Source organism: Heterocephalus glaber, unplaced genomic scaffold (assembly GCF_053883595.1).
Source record: "Heterocephalus glaber isolate CG9 unplaced genomic scaffold, H.glaber_assembly_v1.0 deba00001586, whole genome shotgun sequence".
Classification (NCBI taxonomy): domain Eukaryota; kingdom Metazoa; phylum Chordata; class Mammalia; order Rodentia; family Bathyergidae; genus Heterocephalus; species Heterocephalus glaber.
The window spans coordinates 19,051,804-19,070,420 of record NW_028258364.1 but is presented as its reverse complement, the minus strand read 5'-3'; the positions used below and the strand labels follow the sequence as shown (position 1 = coordinate 19,070,420).

The 18,617-nt window shown below is 42.5% G+C and overlaps 1 long non-coding RNA gene across 2 annotated transcripts in view; it reads left to right on the top strand.

Annotated features, from left to right (window-relative positions):
• LOC110343970 (uncharacterized) overlaps positions 1 to 18,617 on the top strand; it is a 78,735-nt gene that overhangs the window by 57,240 nt on the left and 2,878 nt on the right. For both annotated transcript variants that reach the window (XR_015443926.1, XR_015443925.1), the window contains exon 4: positions 15,940 to 16,033. This is a non-coding gene — a long non-coding RNA (uncharacterized LOC110343970). The remainder of the gene's footprint in view (positions 1 to 15,939; positions 16,034 to 18,617) is intronic.

Below are 18,617 nucleotides of genomic sequence, written 5' to 3'. Positions count from 1 at the left end.
CCTTTGGGGACTGCAGCTGCTTGGACCAGGGCTGACCTCGTCCCTCTGGAGTCCCTAGAGGGCTGGGTGCTGTGGGGGTTGCAGACCTGCTGGGCTGCCCTGCAGTTGCGAAGAGTTCCCTGGAAGACAACATGGTCAGGATAAGTAGGATTCCTCCTGGGAAGTTTCTTTGAGGAAAAGCACGTTTTTTTCTTTCAGAGTCTGTATTGCAAAAAGTTCCCCTTGCTCTGACTCATGCAATGGCAACTGCAGACCAGAGCTTGATGCTTGTTCTTCAGAAATGTTGTTCATGGTTACATTTATTTTTGGGTTCTGAGGAAACCAGAAGGCACAGTTTGGAAATATTAACAAAGGTTGTGTTGTAATTTTATGTTGTAGTTAAGCTGAGAAATGTGGCTTGACAGGAAATAGAGTGGAGCAAGGGTTAGCAATGATTTCCAGATTGGATTTTAAAAATCATTCCTGGTCTCAGCTGCTATGGGTTGTAGGCAAATGAATCCCTCAACTAATGAATGACAGGGCTAGAAGGCTGTGCTCTGAAAAATAAATTATTGTTTTACCTAACTATGAAACCAATTGCATGCAATAAAGGAACATTATCTATAGAAAAGGCAAAAAGAAAAAAAGCAAAGATAAGAAAAACATTTTGTGATTCTACTAACCAGAAATAATCTCTCTAAACTTTCATAATGTGTGTTTACCATCAATGTTTGCCACAGATAATAACTTTTATATGAAATATATAATCTAAAACTTAGAGAATACAGTGACTTTTGCATTCAAGGATTTATTACTCGGAGTTGAGAATATTTTTAGCAATTACCAAGTTTCATGACAGAGGAACACAATTTTGCTGACAGGCTCATGGGCAGAAGTGAGTCACCTGCTTTGTGAGTCACGCAGTGGCTGCGGGGTGGCTCTAACTCAATTTGCTTTGGCTTCTTGCCCCAGAGGAGTAACACCTCACTGATGATTTGTGGCCAAGAGTCCTCAGTGCTCCCCATTATTCCTTCTCCCCTCTCTGGTTAGACATATTGTCACTCCACTAACATAACACATTCAGCCATACACTCCTAGCTCCCTTGTCGGTGAATATGTGACTTAATTTTGACTAATGAGATGCAAACAGAAGTATACACAAATCCTGGGAAGTATTCTTTTTCCAATTCTCATAAGGAAAAAAATATAATTCAATGGCCAGAGCTCAGCAGCCACCTTGGACCTTGAGGATCGAGGAAAGGCTGAATGTGAGCTGAAGAATACCGGTCCCCGAGAATTTTGTGGAAATGCAATAGCACTCTTGGGATGCTTATCCCTGGATTTCTTTTATACTAAAGAGAATTACATTTCAACCTCACTAAAACCACTGTAAAAAGTTGTTTACGTTTAGTTAAACTGAATTTTAGTGGTCATTATTATCATTACCTAATGCAGCGAGTTGTTGACTCAGCTGTGGGGAAGGTAAAATGAGGTGATCTCATTATCAGAGCTGGAGGCATGCTGGTTTTGAATGCCTGTTCCTGTCTCTTCTTGCCATGTGCTGTCTCCCGGAACCCAGGCCCTGTGGATCAGCCTGAGAACACAGCTTCAGGAGCTGCAGGTCCCCAATGTCCCTGGGGGTGCAATGGGGCTGGGAAGGGAAGAAGTCCCCCCAGGCTTCACAGGAAGGCTGGTACTGACCGGGGCGGAGGAGCGGTGGAGAGTGACTGGAGGAAGGAGGCTTCCATGCAGGGGCAGCTATTCTCACTGTCTGTGCTGGGGCCAGGGTTCCCCAAGGCCCTTCCAGGAGCACATGAGGACAGACTTATTTGCATAACAACACTGATACACCCCTCACCCAAGAGGTTCTGATGATTCTCTTCTAAGCTCTGTCATTTCCGGGGAAGATGGACTCAAGGACCTGATTTGAGGAGGTGTGTATTATGGGCTCATTTGTGTTCTTACCAAATTTATATATTGACGTCCTGACACCCAAGAGCTCAGAGTGTGATTATTGGGTGATTGGGACTATACATGGGTAATAAAGTTAGAATGAGACCTTTGGGGTGGGCCCTGATCCAGTAGGACTGGTGTTGTCATAACAAGAGGAAGTTAGGACAGAGACACCTACAGAGGAAGGCCAAGCGAAGACAAGGAAGAGACAGCTACCTTCAAGCAAGGAGGGAGGTCTCAGAAGAAACTGGCCCTGCTGACGGCCTTGGGCTTGGGCTTGGGCTGTGGTCTGTAGTGCTTTGCTATGGCAGCCCTAGTGAAACAATGGGCTTTTCGTTTTCTCTTCCCATTTCATTCTGTGCCCTCCCCTCCCCCCCCTCCCCCTCCCCCTCCCCCTCCCCCCCTTCCTTTCCTTTCTCTTCTTTCTTTGGCTTTTTTTTGTTTTTTGTTTTTTGTGTTATTTTGGGTATCGGGGATTGAACTCGGCACCTTGAGCTTTCAAGGCAGGCAGCAGAACCATTGAGCTAAATCCCCGGCCCTTCTTTGGCTTTTTGATCAAGGTCTCACTAAGTTCCCTGGGCTGGCCTTGAACTCATGATCCTCCTGTAATCTGAGCCTCCTGAGTGCTGGGATTACAGATGCATGCTCCGTGCCTGGCTCCATACACTGGGCTTCTCTAGCACCTGGCAGACAGCTGCTGGGAAGGAATGAAGCAGGTCTGCTCATCAGAGACTCACTTCCCACCTTCTGTGGTGGCTTGTTTACTTAAATAGTTCCCATGGCTCAAGGTCCTCCTTGAACTAATTAAGTTGTTAGTCACCCAGAATTTGAAAAAACTTCTGGAAAGTTAAATGGAGTCATTTAATATAAGAGAAAATAGGGGCCTAAGGGGCATCCAGTTTCCTCATATTACCGATGAAAATGCCAGCTGTGGCTGCCCCAGTCTAGCGCGAGTCGCCCAAAAGTGTGCTGCTTCCTAGTGAGGAAGTTGGTCACAAACCCCTGCTCTTTCGTGGCTCCCATGAATCTGAGCCTGTTTTCCTTCCTTCCTTCCTTCCTTCCTTCCTTCCTTCCTTCCTTCCTTCCTTCCTTCCTTCCATCTTTTCCTTCTGCCTTAGTCACTTTTCTCATCACTGGACAAAATACCCAACACACGACTTAAAGAGGAGAGTTTTATTTTGGCTCACATTTTTAGTTCGTGGTTGGCCGGCTCCAAGGCAGGAAGGCATGGTGGAAGAGTCAGGCGGAGGAAAGCTGCTCACCTCATGGTGGCCAGGAAGCAGAGAGAGAAATGAGAAATCAGGTAGGGGAACAAACCCTTCCAGGTCACAACCCCAGGGACCTGCCTCTTCCACCCAGGCCCCACCTCCTAACAGACAGCTATAGCACCCTTGGGTCCAATTTCAAAATGCCTTCCCTGTGAGTGCAGGAGGCTCTTGGGAGATGTCTAGATATAAAGCATAACACTGTCTTTCCTTGTCTTCTCCTTCCTTCCTTCCTGTACTGGGGATCAAATCCAGGGATGCTTTTCCACTGAGATACTTTTCCCTGGTTTTTCCTTTTTTTATTTTGAAAAATGGTCTCACTAAGTTGCCAGGTTGGCCTCAAACTGGTGATCTTCCGGCCTCAGCCTCCCCAGTAGCTGGGATTATAAGTGTGTGCCACAGGTCTTTGTGTTTACCTGGATATTTCTAGGGCCATGTAGGCTCCAAGGTGGGGCTTGGGTGCCTAGAATAGGAGAGAAAGCAAGAGTCCTGGGTGTGCTTTTCTCTGCCTGTCTTTATTCGTCTCCCCATGATTACTCCAGACTGGAAGAAGGGAGCTTTTGTTTTATGTCTCATCCTCTTTAAGGGAACCTTAAGCTTCGTGGTGGAGTTAGCTGACCAACTCACCCAGTTTGCTTGGGACTGAGGGCTTCAGTGCTGATACTGAAACAGTGCCAGGCAGACTGGGACAAGATGATGGCCCCAGGCCTGCTCTTCTATGCCCAGAGACTTAATTCTCTGTATATGGGGAGGGGTGCTGGGATCTGAGTTGAGTACTCTGAGATGCTTTTGGGCTATGCTAGAGACAGACAGGAAGCTTTCTTTTTAGCCTGGTAGTTCTCATCCAGGGGAATCACTCCTCCTCTAAGGTGCATTTTGGAAGGATTGGGAGCATTTTTGTTGCAATAGTAACTGGAATATGCTCCTGACATTCAGTGAGGTAGGGCAATGCCCACTGCAGTTTTCATAAGGACAACTGTCCCACTAAAATGCCAGTGGTGCTCCCTCCACGGGACCCTGAATAGGGCTACTCATCCTGGTGTTTAAAGCTTGGAGACCTTCAGAAGAGGATAAATTCCTGTGCCATCCTGCTCTGGGGCCCTGATCTTAGGAATGACTCCTTCGGAGCACAATAAGAAAATTATATGCAGATCTAAAATGTCCCCAACAAGTCTCACATTTGGAGGTAGGGCCTGGTTGGAAGGTGTTGGTCATTGTGATGAGTTTGAAGGGTGTTTCTCATCCTGGATCCTCCCTCCTCTCTCTCCTTCCTGGCTGCCATAATGTGAGCAGATTCTCCCTCTGGGCCCTTCCACTGTGCTGTTTCTCCCTTGAAGCCTGCTGACCATGGACTGAACCCACTGAAAGTGTGAGCCACAATAAATCTCTCCTTTAACTTGCAAGTGTTGGGTTTTATGTCTCAGTGGTAGGAAATCTGACTAAGACAAAAGAGGTTTAATATTTGTAAAATGTTATCTCCTTACAAAACACAAGCCTCAAACTCTCTGTGGTCAGTGACAAAGGGCTCTGGATCAAGAGTGAGACTTCTTCTTCTTTTTTTTTTTTTTTTGGTACTGGGGATCAAACTAAGAAACACTGAGCTAAATGCCTGGCCCAAGAGTGAGACTTCGTAGGAAACACAGAGCATGGAACAGGAACAATGCAGAATACTGAAAAGCGAGAGAGGATAAAGCAGAGTGAATCTCCCAGCCATAAGGGGCAAGGGTCAGAGCCAACTTCTCTGTGGGAAGAGGCTGGAGATGGAGCCCAGAAACTTCTGTGTGACCTGAGCAGGTGATTAGATAACTGTGTGAAAAGTTCTCATCCAGGAGCAGATCATTTTGTCAGCTTCATAAAATTTCAACTTAAATAAAACATGTAGGCTTTGTAACAGAAAGTAGCATGGACAGGGCAAATTTAGCATGAGAATTCTGAAGCTTGCAGTGGGCAAAGATAAGCCCTGAGGGAATGCTGTCCTCATGTGGCCTCCCCCTGCTGGGGTGTTCCACAGGAAACAAGCAAAATAGTCCTGTGACAAATCAGTTCAAAACAACTTCCAGCTGATACTCTTTGCTGATAGCAATATTATTATAATAGTTATTTGATAATCTTTTTGAAAATATTTATCCACAAGTTCTCTAATTTAATTAATTAATTAATTAATTCATTCATTCATTCACTTGTGGTGCTGGGGATGAAACCCATATACTGTCATATACTTAGGTGAGGCCTCTACCACTGAGGTACACTCCTAGCTCTTCTAATGTTTTTAAAATGTGTAGCAGATCATGTAAACTGGCCCATTTGGCACCTAGTGCACCCCTCTTCTACCCTGTCTTCCTTTACCATAGAGGCAGAAAAACTAAAACTATTTCCTATCCTGGCAACTAGGGTTCTAGGTTCCATTAAATGTAACCAGATGTCTGGTGTTCCTGAGACAGTCTAGTGCAGTGATGGTAAACCTTTTAGAGACTGAGTGCCCAAACTGCAACCCAAAGCCCACTCATTTATTGCAAGGAGCCAACACGGCGATTAAACCCAAATACTGAGGTTTTAGGTTAGAAAAAAACAACTCCTACATTAACATCTTTTGCCTTAAAAGAAAAGCAAATAACACAGGTGCCATAGGCTCGCCATCACTGGTCTAGTGTATATCTTTATGTCAATATCTTGGTATAACTGTGGAAAGCGTTCTTTTCGTCCTCATGGTCGCTCCTGGGACTGGGACTTGGACTTGGTGGTGATGACTGGCTATTTTTGGCAAGTCCCTGGATGTGGTTTTGCTAGGACAGCTGTGACTGAGCTTCTGATGTGTTACAGATGTTGAGCGACAGGAAATGGTGTTCTTTCTTCTGGACCAGCCGCATGGAGCGGTTGGACATTTCTCCAGGATGCTGTGTTCCTGGATGTGTAACACAGAGCTTTCTCTGGTCTGAAGACTGTAAACTTCCCAGTATACTTAGCTCATTTCAGCAGTTCTACGATGTATGTTTCCCCACATTTTGTAGTCTCTGAAATTGGGATGCTTAAATCAACGACATGGTAGAGTTTAATTTTTCAGTGTTATATCTTTGTTAGTGGTTCATAAAACAGTGATGTGTCTTGCAAATGTTGGCATCTTGGCTTCAGTGAAAAACAGTAATAGCACCTCATTGTTTGGGCTGCCTTATGCCACAGACTGGGTGGTTTAAACAGTAGAATTTAGTTTTCTCACAGTTCTGGAAGCTAAAGTTCAAGATCAAGATCAAGATTCCAGTTGATTCTGCTCTTGGTGAGGGCTCTTTTGCCGTTACGTCTTCCTGGAACTGTCCTCACAGCTGTGTCTGGAGCAAGCTCTCTCCTGCTTTCATAAGGATGAAAATCCTACAGGGTGATTGCACACAAACTAATTTCCTTAAAACAGAGGTGCCTAGGGCCTTAGTATATGGATTTGGGGGAACACAAATATAACTCGGCTTAAATCAGGCACTCAAAGAGATTATATTGTTTGCAGCTGAGTTTCCTGGACTATAGAAGGCAAACAAAAAAGGAATTTAAGATAAGATGACTGGAATCAAAGTAACTGTGTCCTAGGTTACTTTTATCCTTTTTAAAATTCTACCTGGTTGTCAAAAAGATATTGTGTAAATCAGGGTTTTTCTGGCAGAGAATATGAGATATTTTGCAATGCCTGACAGTCTCATAAAAACCTGTATTATTTGTTCACTTCCAAATTGGCCTTAGTTTTTCTCTGTCACTCACCTTTTGGTCCCTTATTATATCTAAATTCCTCACCTCTTTTCCATTTTTAAATCAGAAAGGAAACTCTTCATAACATACAATTGTTAGGCAGCATTGTGTTTTCTTTTCTTTGTTTTTTAAAAAGCTGTTTTACCACAGTGAGTTCCAGGATCAAATTTATGTAAATCCAGTAATTCTCCTGCAATGTTAGTAACACCACAACCATTATCCTCATCAATGTCATCCTCAAAAGTATTTATGTTGTACAGTATGCAATTACTGTGATAAACGCTTGACATTAAGTCTGACTGTTCTCATTTTGAATATGTCTCTTGGATTTGATTCTTTCCATTCCCACTGGCTCTGTTGTGGCTGGGAACCCACTGTTTCATATCTGGATAGTTACATCCTCGGGTTTACCCTGGTCCTCATCTTCTCGATTGATTCTCCTGACAGGGACAACAGGTATCTTAGAAGTCTTAGAAGTCTTGAGTCTTGGGAGTTGTGGTTGATCAGACATAGGGACATTTTCCCTACCCAAGATTTATTTATTTTCATCACTTTGTATAGGGCTGGGGAAATTCCCACAAGAAAAAATTTGGGTTCTACCCAGCCTTGGGCTATACAAATACATTGGACTTAATGGAGGAGGTTCAGATGAAACTAGATTGTGGAGGGACACTGGTTCTCTCTCTCATCTCTCTCTCTCTTTCCTTGAAATCTGGCACAATGAGCTATCGTGAGATCAAGGTTGAAGTGTTTCATGGTGTCGTGGCTGCAAGATCATCTGGCCACATGCATGAGACTGAAGGAAAGAGCTGAGTGTATAGATTGGGGTAAAAGTAGGCCATTGTAATGAAGAGACAATGATCAAGTGGCTTAAGAAAAATAGAGGTTTCTTTCTTTGGTAGGCACTGTCCTAGGTGAGCTTTACTCTTTGAAGTCAGGTGGTCAGGAGCCTCATTTTCTCTTTTCATCTCTTAAATGTTGGGTTCCAGTGACATATTTACAGCCAAATCAAAACCAGTCAGAACGACAGCTCCAGGGAAAAGAAAATATACAGAAGAATACACATGCAATTTTCTAAGGTCTAGGCCTAGAATCAGCATTTGTCACTCCTGCTCATTTCCATCTGTGAGAAGTCCTGATACCTCATATATGCAAAGAGGGCTGGGAAATGTGGTTCTGAGCTAGGTGGCTACATGCCCAACTATAAAACTCTTATTTTGATAGATAGTCTGGATTTGGGGGACAGCCAGCCCTCTCTGGTACATTGAGAATATGTGAGTATAGAGGAGTATAGTGCTCTGGGACTCCGATTATTTGCATGGGACAACCTCCCATGGAGCTTTCTTTCTTCAATGGCACCCTCTTGTTTCTGGCCTGGGGGACTGAGGTGGAGTTAGATCTTTCCAGTGGGGTGGAGTCTCATCTTGAGTGTGTGGTATCCCATGCTACCCATCCTGGTGGTAGTAATCTGCTACCAGAACTGATTGAAAAACTCATGTAACCACCCCTGGAGCAGTCATACAGCCTGCCTTCTCTCTGCATCTGTGTTTGAGCATTGTACCTGTGGATTCAGCCAACTATGCATGGGAAATATTGGGGAAAAAAGTGTCTGTTTTGAAGATGTACAGACTTTTCTTGTCATTATTCCTGAAACAATAGAGTATTGCAATTCTTTACACAGCATTTGCATTGTATTAAGTATGATAGGTAATGAGATGATTTAAAGTTCATGGGAGGATGTGGGGAGGTCATTGGAAATACCGTACACCACTTGGTGCCAGGGACTTGGGCATCTGAGAACTTTGGTGTCTCTGGGAGATCCTGGGACCCATCCCTGGGGGATCCTAGGGATGACGCTGGAAAAGGAACCCTGAGTAAAGTCTGGACTTCCTCTTACTAAAGCGACCAATACTCAGGGCCTTAAGACTTGGGGTAATTATTCAAATGTGGGCTTATTCATACTCATAGGCTGTTAAAGCCTATGGGTTCCAGGTGTTCATAGATTTATTATTATTATCAATTTATTTACTTATTTATATATGTTTTTTGAGACAAGTTCTTGCTATGTAGTTCAGGCTGGCTTAGAACTCACTAGGTAGCCCAGGCTGGCCTTGAACTAGAACAATTCTCCTGCCTTAGCCTCAAGTGCTGGGATTATGGGCATGCACCACCATCCCTGGTTTATTCTGATGATTATTTTATTTTATTTTATCCTAGTCCCCCTCCTCAAACTCCCTATTATGATTACTTTAGATAAGAAAAGTGTCACTGCTTCTTCCTGTTGCCAAGATAAATTGTGCAACCTTTTCTACAGCATTCAAGGCTCCTTGCAGACTTCTCGAGCCAAACATTCAGATCTAGTCTCTCCTCCCCACCCTCCCTGCTCTGGCTATGCCATGTTAATTACTCTTCCCCAGGCGTGATGAGTATTTTCATGCTACCATGCCTCTGCTTGTGCTGTTTCTTATGCTTGGCATGCACTTTCAATCCGGTTAAGCTTACCCGTCCTTCAAGGCTCAAAATGAGTAATGAGAGTGGGGACCAGTGATACTTGAGCCCTTGCTCTATACCTTGCACTGTTCTGAGAGCTTTTCTTTTATCTCTTTTAATTTTCACAACAGGTACGAGATGGGTACTACGATTACCCTCATTTTACCGATGATGACATAGGCGAGAAGGAGGTCACTTAGGAAGTGAGGGTCTGGGTCAGAGCCTGTCTCCTGCCCCCTGTGCTATGCAGATTCTCCAACCCTGGGCCCATCCTGCAGCAGAATTCATCTCTCTCTCTCTGTGCTCCCCTAACCCAAACTGGGTAAGGACAGCTGCTTTCCATCATCCCCTGCTGCTTGTTAGTGCCATCTAACACCTTAGAGAAGTGTTGTTTACATGTGTGTGATGGTCCCCTTGGTGAGGCTCTCACAGGCATTGAGGTGTGGCTGAGAAGGTGTTTTGTAGACGTGGTAAGGTCGCCAATCAGTAGATTCTGAGCAGAGGAGACTGTGTTGGATGATAGGGCTGGGCCTGATCTAAGCTGATTCAGAGCTAAACTGGTTTTCCCAAGCTCCGCAGTTTCCAGCCTGTAGCCACCCTGTGGCTTTTGGACTGGCCCAGGTCGTACACATTGCGTAAGCTAAGTCCTTGCAATAACTCTCTGTCTTTACTGGTTCTGTCTGCCCAGCAGAACCCTGAGGGATGGAGCTTGTTGCACTTAGTGACATTGGCTGATTTACAGGTTGTCAGTGGCCTTGTTCCTGAGTGCTAGGTCCACTCTTGCCCTCTTCCAGGGAGTATTTCAAGGGTTTTCAGAATTCTCAAAGTTTGGAATCCAGCCACATTTCACAAGCTGCAGGTTTTCTCCTGGGTCGCACATCCCCCAAAACTCAGAAGGTTCTCCTGCGTGGCCCTCAAAACCCTGTGCAGAAAGGGATTCACTCTTAACCTCCAAAATCTTACATTACATGGCCATCTGTCTCTGGCAGTGTGTTCATATGGCCATTGTTGTCATAGAGTTTGTGATAGTAAGATATTTAAACAAGTGGAGCTGGAAAGAAATTCTGGAACATTTCAGTATTTTTGAGAAATTATAGACTTGATTTGGACATACGTGAGGGTATTTTCTTTAGTCCTCTGTAAGATTCTTATTAAAGGAAAGAGAAAATTAGGAGAAAGGATAAATGGAACGTGAGACAAGTGATTCCAGAAATTTGTTAGAGGTATTTCAAATTCGACAACAATCCTAAACATTTTGCAAGGTACTGGCCTGGCTTGTGTCTGGATGCCCCCCACCCCGCAAAGCCTCATGCAGTCATAGGTGGGCCTTTTTCAGAGGAGGCTGCATCTAGAATGTGTGATGCTGGGATTGATTGATGATGCGATGCCAGGATTAAGGGTATGAGTGCTACCCACCCTAAGTAGCCTGGATAAGATACAAGGGATAGAAAGAGCTGTGGTCACCCCTTGTTTTGCTCCCTGCTGCCCACCACAAACTGTTTCTTCCCTGTGATGCCACCCTGCATTGGAGCCCACTGATTATGGACTGAACCTCTACAAACTGTGAGCTGAACAAACCTTTCTGTGCCGGGGCTGTAGGTTGGCAGCACCATGCCTTCCTGGTAAGTGTCTGTGTTCCATCCTTGGTACTGAAGGGGAAAAAAACCCCAAAACCTTTCCTCCTTTAACTTTCAGGTATTTTGTCTCAGCCCAAGAAAAGTAACTAAGCCAGAATCAATAATGAGCTGTGAACTTAAAAGAAATTTTTATATATTAAAAAAAATGAAATCTTCTTTTTGGGCAGACCCATGAACATGCTAGGCAAGCACTGTACCACTGAGCTATGCCCCAGCCCTAAAAGAAATCTAAGTTTCCAATTAAAACATTCTTTGATCTGGCGGGGCTGTGGGGAATGAGGAACGCTGCTCCACTGCTGGTGGGAGTGTAGACTGGTGCAAACACTGTGGAAATCAGTATGGAGCTACCTCAAAGAACTAAGACTGGAAGTCCCATTTGACCTAGCTATTTCCCTGCTGGGAATTAAAAAAATCATACCACAGTGATATATGTGCACTCATGTTCATAGCAGCACAATTTGTAGTAGCTAAAACTTGGAAGTAGCCCAACTGCCCATCAACTGGAGACTGGATCAAGAAAATTTGGTTTTTTATAAAATGGAGTACTATTCAGCCATAAAAAATGAGAAATTAGAGACATTTATAGCTAAATGGATGCACATTGAGGCAAAACTCTCAAGTGAAATAAATAGGACACACGTGTAAATACCGAATAGTTTCTCTAGTGTGAGAAACTGGAAGTGTAAATAGGACTAAAAGGTATAATAGATATTGTGAAATAGGAAGAAAAGGGGCAAAGGGGAAGGGGAAGTGGGAGGGGTAGGGGAAAGGAAAGAAGGGAATGGAATTAATATGAGAAAATGAAAAAATGGAAACAAAGTCTCTGTAAATAGGGAGGGATGGAGGGGTTGAAGGGAGGGCAGGGGAAGGGGGAAAAATAAGAACCAAGAGAGACTATGTAAAGGTGCAAATTTCTAGTGATGAATGTCATTATATTGTATATCTAAAATGTACCAATAAAATAGTATTTTTAAAAAAACATGCTTTGATCAGTCACAAGAGAGGAAGGGCTGAATTATCATTCTATTCTTTCTGTGGAAAGAGGTTTTTACAAAATCTCATGATATGAAGAAGAGGCAAAGGATATGTAGCCTGAAGATATAGCAAAAAGCATACCTTGTGCAGATAGTAAAATATCAAGGTCTTTTTCTAATTTTTGTGCTGTTTATGATATTCAACTTTAACAAGCTTTTGGGATTTCTGTTTTGGTTCCAAATAGATATGGGTGTTTTTGTTTTGTTTTTTAATTTGTTTTTTTTTTCTTTGGTACCAGGGATCGAACTGGAGACCTTGCGCTTTCGAGGCAGGGGGCAGAACCACTGAGCTAAATCCCCGGGCCTAAATAGACACGTTTTAAAATTCTCTTTCTTATAAAAAACCATACATGGTATGAGGCTCAAGCTCTTCCCAAATTGGATTTCAATATTCATTAATAATTTTCTCTTAAACTGCTCATACTGGTACATCTTGGTAACCCTTGTGCATGTCTGTAATTTCACTTGGGAGGCTGAGGAGGATGATCTCAAGTTCGCGACCAGCCTGGGCTAGATAGTGAGACCCTCTGTAAAGGAAGAGAAAAAGAAAAGAAAAGGAAAAGTTTTCTTCTCTGGTGCTTTTTTTTTTCCCTCTAAGAACTAGAGATTAGGTTTTTAAGTGTCAGAGAGTGTAAAGACTTGGAGTGTCACAAGGCTGAGACTCCATCAGGCTTCATTTACGTTTATCTCAATGAATTGAAAAATTCTGAGGAATCTTTGGAGCTACTTGAGTGTAACTGATACCTCAGACATTAAATTAGCAAATCCCAAGAATTTGGCATAAGGCTTTATCCTGAGGGAAAGTTACCTGATCTTCAAAAATGGAGTCGTTGCCAACTTTAGACTTCAGGTTTTTCCAAAGGTTCTTATGTTGGGATTGCTGCTGGCTTTCAGGATCCTATTCCACTGCCTCAACGAAGAAAGGACTTTTCAGCTTTTGGAATTGGAAAAGATAAGTTAAATAAATTTGACAGGACCCCATCATTTTTCAGTTGGTCAATAATTCTTGTCTTCTATATTATATCTAGACATGACTTACTGAGAACAAGAAGGTACTTTTTTCTCTTTTTTTGGTACGGTACTGGGGATCGAATAGGGGCAGGCAACAGCACCACTGAGCTAAATCCACAGCCCCAAGGACATACTTTTAATGATGAATCCTGACTTGAGCAAGCAAATGTGGCCTGGCTACGGATATGTATTTGCTTAAAAAGATTTTTCCTTCATAGGCAGAACAGATAAGGAGGACAAAGATGGTAGTTTCTTTTATGAAGATAGGGTGAAGCCCCATCTGGGATGGTGTTGTGTGCCTACAATCTCAACACTCAGGGAGGCTGAGGCAGGGGGATCAAAGGTTCAAGCCCAGCCCCAGCAACTTAGTGACTTAGTGAGACTCTGCCTCAAAACAACATATAAAAAGGGCTGAGGATGTAGATCAGTTTGAAGGTTCTGAGTCTGACTCTCAATAAAAAGAAAAAGAGCTGGGGATTTAGCTCAGTGGTTTTGCCGCCTGCTGCGCAAGTGCAAGGACCCGAGTTTGATCCCCGGTACCAAAAAAAGAAAAAAAGAAAAAAAGGGGTGTTATGATTCTATCTTGTTCCCATACAAATTACTATTAGGGGCCACATGTTTTCTTAGACAAAATATGCCTTGAAACAGCAAACACTTCTCAAATATCTAAAGAGAAAAGACTCTCCCTAATTCCAGGTGCTTATGAAACTTACAGGATTTCCATCTGGCCATTATTGTATTTGAACGGGAGCGTTTAAGAATCATACAAACCTGCATGGTAGGCCCTCACCCACTCGCACAGCGGGCTATTCTGTTTTCACACACTAGATGTCGCTCTCTACCCAGCGATGTCAGCACTGTGGTCGTTAATTAGAAAAGAAAGCTATTTGGAAGAGGGTTCGGATGTGGCTGCAAAACATATTTTCAATTACTTCCAAATAGGACATTTTCCCCGACAGCTTGTAAGAGGCATTCATTATTTCTTCGGGAAAAAGAAAGCCTTCAGAACTCATTGCAAGAGAAAGAAGAGTTGGTGGCCGCCTTTTCTCTTCCCCGCTCCATGGCCCTGGAATCCTGGCATCTGGGTGAACCATGCTGAGACGGGGCTTGTCTCCGGGATTAGGGCCTCAGCCAAGGACAGCCCTGCAAGAGGGGCTGGCACTGGAATCTGCCCCGAGACGCGAGTCGCAGGGAATTGTCTCCCCGAGCCCTCTCATCACCCCAAGAGCTGGAGGAAGAGATTGCAGCTTCATTTTCTTGATGTAACTGGCATTTTGCACCATGAAAACTACGTGGGAATCTTCTGATTGGATGGTCAAGGAGAAAGAAACCCGCAGTAGGGGAATTCTTTGTTTTCAGGTTGTTTAAATGGAAACAATAGGAAGTTTTTCATGGATGATCATCATGTCCCCTCTTATTCTAGCAGACAGACCATAAACCAGTTGTCTCAGAACCGGGGAACAAGACAGGTCGGTGTGGCATTACTTTGTTTACATCCCATCTTTTTCTTTTTCTTTTTTGGTGGTTCTAGGGATTGGACCCAGGGCCTTCATATGACCAAGGTACATCTCCAGCCCTTTTTTATTTTGAGACAGGGTCAATAAGTCACTGGGCTGGAACTTGTGATCCTCCTGCCTCAGCCCCCAGAGTGCTGGGATTACAGATGTGCACCACCAAGCCTAGCTTCTCTATCATGATTTTCATACCAGAGATGCACTCTAAATTACAAAATTTGTTTACAATCCCAAAACTTTACAAGGAACTAGGGGGCATCATGGCAGCTCACTGTGATATTGGTCTATGTGGCTTTTTGCCAGATCCTGAGGCATATACATTGGTCAGGAATTCCAGAACTGTTTTCCGTTTTAAGCAATTTAAAGTTTTCGGATACGAATTTAAAGTAAACTTCATCCCACCATTATCAAAACAACAGTATCTTCAAAAGCGATAAAGTGTTTCAAAGCGGGGCTGTAACTTTAGGTGTGAACTAAGTTGCGCTCTGTGAAGTTCCTAGAGGTCTGTGGGTCAACAACGCTGTGGCAGGGGCCTGGAGAGCAAAGACAACTTATGCCAGCCTCGAGGTCTGCCCCACATGTGTGTGCACATGTGCATCGTGAAGGTTCACAAGAAACTAGGCCCGCTAGGTTTTAGATGACCAGAGGCTGTGAGTTTAGGACACTCAGATACATCTCGGTTTTTGGCAAGGCTGTCACCTGTGGATGTCCCTACACCATTATCCTTATGCAGCTTCACTGAGCTGATGTTAGAATGTGAAACACTCAATTTTCGAGTGTGTGTGTGCATGTGCCTGTGTGTGTGTGTGCGCGCGTGAATGTGTCCCTGTGTGTGTGATGACATTTTGAGACAATTCTTGGTCTACTCGTTCAACTCCTAGCGTGAGTGGGTTTGGGTTACATCTAAAGCTTTTCTTTCCCAGATTACAATTTTGCATATATGGAGAGTTCTCAAAGCAGGAGAACTATATAGAAAAAGAAATTGAACTCATTCACTCAACAAGTATTTAGAGGGCACTTGCTATCTCTCAGTAAGGAATGTTTCCTCTTTATAAAAGTAATATAGTAAAAAAGGGATCACAAGCACATGGCAAGAATTGAAAAATTCAGGTAGGGACATAGAAGAGTATCGTATATCTTACCCATAATTCTGTCATCCAGATATTGACATTCATGGTTTGGTAATTTATTAATATTCATGGTTTGGTTCATATATTTCCAATTTCAACTTCTATCTATCTATAAAATGAAATCATATTATATGTACTGTTTTGTAAGCTGCTTGTCTTTCATTTCCCTTTGTAATTAATTATTTTTTTTGAGACAGGATCTCACTCTGTACTTCAGATTGGCCTTAGCCCAGCTGACCTCAAACTCATGGTGATCCTCCTGCCTCAGCTTCCCAAGTGCTGGGATAACAGGTGTGTACCACCACGCCTAGCATTCTTCTTTTTTTTTAAAAAACAGGGTGTCGCTGTGTAGTTCAGTCTGGCCTTGAACTCTCTGTGATCCTCTGTCTCAGCTTCCCGAGTGCTGGGGTTATAGGTGTGCACCACTATGCCTGGCTACAAGACTTTCTGATAGCTGCAAAATGTGTTATGGTTTAGACAGTTTTTGAAACTCATCCTCAGTGTTTGGACTATCTGGTAGCCATCATTTGATACATATTCATGATTAGTTCTTTGGGATAAGACTATAAATGGAATGATTTTAAGGTTCCTCCATGTGGAGAATTGCCTTCTTATCTTTTTAAAGACAATTTACATTTATTTCTACAACCAGCATACACACATTCCTGGGTTCTTGTACTGTTGCCTTAAAAATCTTTTTGTAATGACTTTAGATGCTTTTCCTGAATCTTCTTTGTAAAAAAACAGTTTCATTTAACTTCAGCTTTAAGATAAATGCTTTAGCACATTAGGAAAGGAGTTTCTATATTAGATTAAAGGAAGAGCAAATAAACAATAAAAAGTAATAGTATTGTCTCTCTGACTCTGCATTTATTACACCAAGAACAGCTTAGTTTTAATTACTGGTTATAAATACTTCATAGTCTACTAATAAATGTCCTGTAATATATTCAGAAAAATGCAGTTAACTCTTCGCCAGGTGAGAATTCACAATAGTTCTTTGGTCTCTAAATCTCTGTGGAAAGGAGGATAAAACTGCCATTTTCTCTGGTAAGAATTATTGGAAAGACTGATAAGGAAGGGAGTCTTTGTGAATTTTGAAATAATTACTACCCTCAGGACAAAATTGGGAGGATAAACCTGCATATTAATAAATATAGAGCTAATAGTAGGCCAAGTAAGTACTTTATTTTTTAAAAAGCATTAAACAGTGCTTAAGAGATAAATGAAAAATTAAAAATACATTAGTTTAGAAAAAACTCCATGATTACATTTGATATTACTTTTGTTTCTTTTGATGCTGGGGACCAAATCCCTGGCCTCCTGCATGCTAAGCACGTGCTTGGCTACTGACCTACTTCCCTTGTCCAGTGTTTGAAAATATATTATTTCAGAATAGATTGATCAGGGATGAACTTCCATGGAGTGGGGAGGGTTTGATATACTGTTCTTAGTAGAGTTAGCAAAACTGGGGCAAAAATATTCAAATCAGAAGATAGGAAGGTTCTAGGTGGTAATCTTTATTCATGTTGACCTGAAGGATACTATCGGGAATCAGGAAGAAATGTCTTTTTATTCATTGTGTGGAACTTCCTTACTCTTCTCTTTGAGTGCATATTAAAACATTCAAATGGAAATAGATTTTTGATTTTTTTTCTCATTCACAAAAAGGTACATACTCATAAAAATTGTATAACAAAGTATGGAGAAAAAAGCAAAAAAATCACAAAAGTACCACTACCCAGAGATAACTTCTATTAATATTTGATGAACATCTTTCCAGATAGCTGACTCTCTTCTCTCAACAGATACAAAATTTTATAAAAATGTGACTGTGCTACATGTTTTGTTCCATAACCTGCCTTTCTTCTTGTAGACCTATATGTTGTGACTGTATTTTGAGATCAATATCGTAGATTTGTGGTTCCATTTTTAATGGCTATTTAATATTCTATTGTCCAGGTGTGTAATAAATTATTTTAACTTTTTATCTTAACATCCAGGTTTTTTTTTTTTTTACATTACAGGAAAGATATATGCTACCAAAACATTTGTCTTTATTATTTTATTTTTTCCTCTTGAAAAGTTTTTAAACATTACAGGTGCATAAAATAAAAAGTAATCTCATTTAGTCATTTCCCAATAATTAATTCTACCACCCAAAGGTAACCCTAAAATATGATCTTCTCTAGAAAAATTTATAAGAATATATGAGCTTTTATATACACATTTTTCCCCACACAGGCTCTTTATGTTCTACAGTTTTCTTTTAAAAATTCACAATATGTTGCATATTTTTTTCATACTTGTACATATAGAAGGTATCTGGTAGCTGTCAGTGCTCACTAGGGAAACAGATTTTCTTTTTTCTTTTTTCTGGTACTGGGATTCGAACTCAGGACCTTGCGCTTGCCAGGCAGGCCTGGTGCCACTGAGCCACATCCTCGGCCATAGAGAAACAGATATAATACAAGATATACAAATATATACGGATTATAGATCGGCTTACAATGGCCGCCCACAGAGTCGGGTGTGGAAGAGTACAAAGGGTCAGCCTGCACTCTGGGGATCCGAAGGATCCATTCGAAGGCCTGGAGCCCACTGTAGTGTCCCATGGGAGTCCGTATCAGGGGGTGAAGGGTCTTCGATGGAAGGCTGCAGCGTCGGTGCTGCAGGCTGAAGAGTCTGCAGCCAGAAGCCAGGAAATGACGTCTGAGGTGAAGGTGAAGCCTGGAGCTCCTCAGAAGAAGCAGGAGCGAGCCTTCCTGCGTTTCCCTCTTATACCATTCTGGCGACAGTCCTCCCTAGGGTGGGGCCTCCACACCCAGCCCTGTGCTGAGCAGGTCTAGTTGGTCATTTCTTAATCAAGCTGACC